This window comes from Limulus polyphemus, unplaced genomic scaffold (assembly GCF_000517525.1).
Source record: "Limulus polyphemus unplaced genomic scaffold, Limulus_polyphemus-2.1.2 Scaffold268, whole genome shotgun sequence".
Lineage (NCBI taxonomy): Eukaryota > Metazoa > Arthropoda > Merostomata > Xiphosura > Limulidae > Limulus > Limulus polyphemus.
In genome coordinates, this window is record NW_013665878.1 from 616,194 (window position 1) to 621,440 (window position 5,247).

Consider the following 5,247-nt stretch of genomic DNA (forward strand, 5'->3'; position numbering starts at 1 on the left):
CATAATAGGTTTCTAAATAGATAAAAAAATGTAAGCTCTCACTAGATTATATGTTGTTCACTCCTTCTATTACAGTATTTCTGATGAATAAAGCTGGGTTACACTGGGATTGGGTATTAAAAATTATATGTTAGTTCCGTCATTACATTAGACGGGTACACGTGAACAATAAACTCTCCACATTTGACATGAAATGGAAATTATAGATTGCATATTATGGTTTATTTTTCTATTTTTTTTTTCTTTTGAAGAATATTTACTAATTTATGGTTGATATTTCGTTTTTATGAATAAAAAATTCTGGAGTAACACAGGTACATTTCCCTTTCAAATTTGTCCAATTATTTCATCCACCTTTGTTTACAAATTCAATATTTTGTTAATATCATAAAATAAAATTTATTTACTGTTAATGTGTTCATTTGTTAGTTTGATATTCCAACATTCAGGCAGATTTTTTTTATAAGTTACTGATTTAAAGTTTTCTTCTGCAGTTTTGTACACAATTTTTACCATTTTATACACAAATGAATTATATGAAATGCTATCTTTGAGAATTATTTGCACACAAAGAACATGATAGTTGTTTTATTTCAAACGTATACACATTTTTTAAAATATATTTAGTTCATAAATATTCAACATCCTTTGTCAATGGCTTATCTCCTGAATTGGGTTTAAATATTTAAACCTAAAAAACTATATTCTGGAGCAACTGAAGTACATAACTTTCACATATTGAAAAAAAGATTTTCTACATCTAAGAAAGATAATCATGGGTCAGTGTCTACAAAATTTAACTCACATTTCCAGAATGGTATTTCTTTTAGCTAAATTACTGGCATAACGGGAGATAAAGTAAAGACTGCATACTTGTAAGATACTTTTACATGTCCTAAGAAACCTTAAAACAATTTGAAACAAATAAACAAGAACTAATCATGATAATCATGCACAGATACATTTTTACAAAGTTATAAAACATACCTGTTGCTTCTCCAAATGCTAAAGAAATTTGTCAAGTGATGTTGATTTAGAATAGTTTGTAATTGTTACAAATTACAATTATATAATTTTTTAAATTTAGATATTTAGATGTTAACAATATTCTTCAATTTCTGGGTAACAAACAGAATGAAATTCATTAGAATGACTTAGTACATGATATGACAAATTCCAGTCAACTCAAACATCAATATGTTAATCTTATTAACCCTTAAATTATAGTGAATGGGCATGAGGTAACTGCCAGTCTACATTCTACATCAGAGGCAAAAAATGACCATTAGAAACGTTTAAAACTGAACTTTATTTTACTATTTTCTGCTTTTGAAAATAGAAATTTACAATGGCTACACTTACCAAACACAAAAACTAGCTGAAAAAAAGATTCATACATTTTTTTCACTAGACTCATATGCCCACTCATTAGTTGTCTTCCATTAAATGTTAAGACATTAATCTTCAATGGAACAGAATTATTACACTGCTTACTTCCTAGTTACTTTCTATACTGGAATGAAGTACAGCACACGATACACAAGTTATTACATCACAAACCTTTCAAGAAAGTTTTTCTTCTCTCATTTCGGTGACTGCATAAATTGGATCCCAACTGAACCACTGATTTGAAAACTTTATGATAAAACTTGTTACACTCAAGCAAGTTAAATTTAATTTAAACTTACTTTAAAAATCTTTCCTACATTTTCCATTACAAATAATTTCTGTAAACAAGTTGATTATCTATAAAAAATTCCAGTAAAAACAAGTGTCTGATGTGGAACTTTTACACTGTACGAAACTTAATATACAAATTACACATTTCATTGTTTAAAACCACATAGCAAAAATTCATTAGTTCATCTTAGTTTACAAATGATTCAACTTAAGTATCCAAAATGGCTATCTGTTAGAGCACTTCTTTGTCAAAGGTGAAGACTCAAAGATTTTTAATAGTAAAATATTTTGCTCAAGCAGTAATATCTGTACAAAATCATGCTGAAGGAGCAACTTACAAGTCACACCTATCATGATGGATGCTTGCAAAGTAGTATCAGTTGTACTTTCACTCCAGGATTTACAAATGACTTCGAAAAACCAAAACATACCATGCTTCCCCAATCCTACTATACTGGACAATAATAAGTATTAAAATCAATTTAAGGAAAATATGTTTGATAAAAGATTACTAACTTCAAGTTACCACAAAATCTTGCATTCATTCTTTTATATGTGTATGCAAAATCATCTATTAAAGGTCTTGTGTTATAAAATGTACAAATATCAGATGTCTCATTTTAAGATTCTGAATTTCTCTTGTATACAAGTATTATTTTCTAAGGGAGCTGAAGCACCTTTTATTAGTCATAAAAATTTAAGTAACTTACACAATAAAAAAATATTTACTCAACTTCACAACTCTTAAGTTTGTATCAATTCCTAGAAACTTTAATATAAAACTATTTAAGACTTTTTTCTACAGCATATGCACTAATAATCTGGGCAGTGTGAATAACCTAGCTCTAGTAGTAGAGCTGGTAAATTACCAGCCCTACTAGTGAAATGAACAACCATGATTAGTCTTCACAGTATGAATCTCAAATTCACCAAGGCCTAGACAAACTTAGGTCTCGTGGCCAGTTTTAGTCACAGTATCACAACAGATATTAAGAATAGTCCATAAATGAGAAACAGTTAAACAAATCTCAAATGGGTTACATACACTGTCCACCTTCTATAACAGCCACTTTTTTAGGGCCTTTTGTCAGAGTTCAGTTTTTCAAAGAAACATTTTAAGTTCAAAGGATCTTCAAATTCTTTTGAAGAGGTATACATGAAGAAGTCCATTTCTGATGAATGACGAGGCCTTTTGCACATTCCATTTTTCTTTTGTTCCCACTTTCGCTTTTTACGCTGTTGCTTCCGTTTCAATTCTTCATCTGCCCAGTGAAATGCATTTTTCAACATAACTTCAACTCTCAAGTCATTACTTTGTCTATTTTTTTTCCTGGAAACACTAGAAATCATGTCCAAGAGGTATTCAGTTTCCAACCTATCATTAACAAGTCTATTTAAAATCATTTCAATTTCTTTCTTTTTTTCTATTACCAAAGCTTGAAAAATATTTTGATGGCTTGTGTTCCTCAGTTGTTGGTAATTGCAACAACGTTCACGTCCAACTTGGTTTTATACCTCAAAGTAAATGTTATACCACTAGAATTGCACTTCGCTTATAAGTTATAGTTTAATACATATATAATAACATACTCTGTACTCACTACTGTATATTGACAGAAACAATGTTGGCAAATGGCTCCTTTCTTTGTATTGATACGTTTACGTAAGGTTAACTAACAGCAACAGTGATCAAAGTTGGACTAGTTGAACTTTCAATGCAATTGTATCGCCAACTTATCCTCCAGTTACTTTTCTGTTTCACTTGTTCTATACTACTAGTAGTAGCAGAACTGAAGTTCTACTCGAGGCTTCCACTATTCCCGATCCACTGAATAATTTGCAAATATTGGAGCCAACTGTTAGTTCAAAACATCATAATGATTTGACGAACTTATAAGACGTTAGAAGTTCAACTGCTGACGTTCAATTAAATTTGCACCTGTTAACAATTAACTGATTCTCTCAGTCTAGCCAGCCGTTAGGCTTAAGCCAAGTCTTGGAACCTACGTTTCTGTCTCCTATTCCTAAGACTTTTTAATCGTAAGTTCACAATAAAATGAATTTGGACCTCAACTTGTTTTTGGAAAAACCTAAATAATTGTCGGCTTATTCAATATTCTATGCAACAAAATAAAACATAAAGAATTAAGGCCTTACCTTAACTTCCAAAACACTAACTACAAAGTTTTAGATCTGATTCTGAATTGGCTACGTACACACTTATAACAAAGCCAATCCTGATTTTGTAATATCTACGTCATTCATTTACTGACCTTATCACTGTATTCTTGAGCTGAACTACAACACGAAGCATTATAAATTTATGACTTTTTACTTGAATATGTATCAATTCTTAAACAATTAAAGAATGACAGAAATATACTCTTTTATTTTCAAAAATATTAAAAGTAATGTTTAATTACAAACCCGACAACAACACTAATGCGTAATTATATAAAACTGCAAGTGTCTTAGGCGTCTATTACGTTGTGGGGAAATCTCTTACGTATAATGACGTAATATTTTAAGGATGTATATTTCATGAAGCAATAAAAAAAAGGGAGTACATATAGGGGTATAATTAGTATATTAGCCACCATATGTACTCTAACTAATCTTAGGTATTTAAAACTGTATTGAGGATGTGGAGGCATTACAAAATCACTTAGCTTAATTGGTAAATTGCACAAATATTTCGCAAATGACCTTTAACGAGCGTTCTAGCTAGAAATTCAGCTTATGCATGAAACTTATATAATAAACACAGTCTTCCAAAAATATTTAGTTTGGTTGTTGTGAAGCGTAAAGCTACATAATGGGCTACCTGTGCTCTGCCCACAATGGGTATTAAAGCCCGATTTTTAGCATCACAAACTTGAAGACTTCTCGTTGAGACAATATTTTGGCAATAAATTTATATACAAAAATTCCTCCAGTATGCAATACAAATACTTAAAACATCAACAAAATACTTACCGCACCGTAACCTGTTATTTCGAAAATAAACACAATCTTCAAAGCCGTTTGTGGTGATTTAAAAAAATCAGTTATTTATCTCCAAATTCAAGAAAGTGAAATAATCAGATGTCAGGCTAACATGGTGTTACACAATTTTGTGAATTGGTTCGTTTTGAATTTCGCGGAAAGCTACACAAGGATTATATGCGCTAACCATCCCTAATTTAGCAGTGAAAGACTAGTGGGAAGGATCTCTCTCTCTCTTTTTTGTTTGCTACCAAACTGAATAATGACCAGGGGCTGCGAGGCCTTTTGTGTTTAGATCGCAATGTACGAAGGTAGTGTATACAAAGTGGAGTCATGAGCAGACTTGACTAATGTTACTGTATTTTTGCATGAAAAAAAGCAACATTTGCTTCGAAAGGGTAACTTTTGTGGACTTCAATTGTAGCTGTTAACTTTCACAGAGCATAGCGAAGGCTATAATCTCTTCATATCATCTACTCGGCCAATTAAAGACATTATTGTCGTTGACTTATTTTGCCCAAGGTGCAAAGTTTTTGTACTATCCCCAATGCAAATTAGATACTATCTTTCGGTGACTAGGAA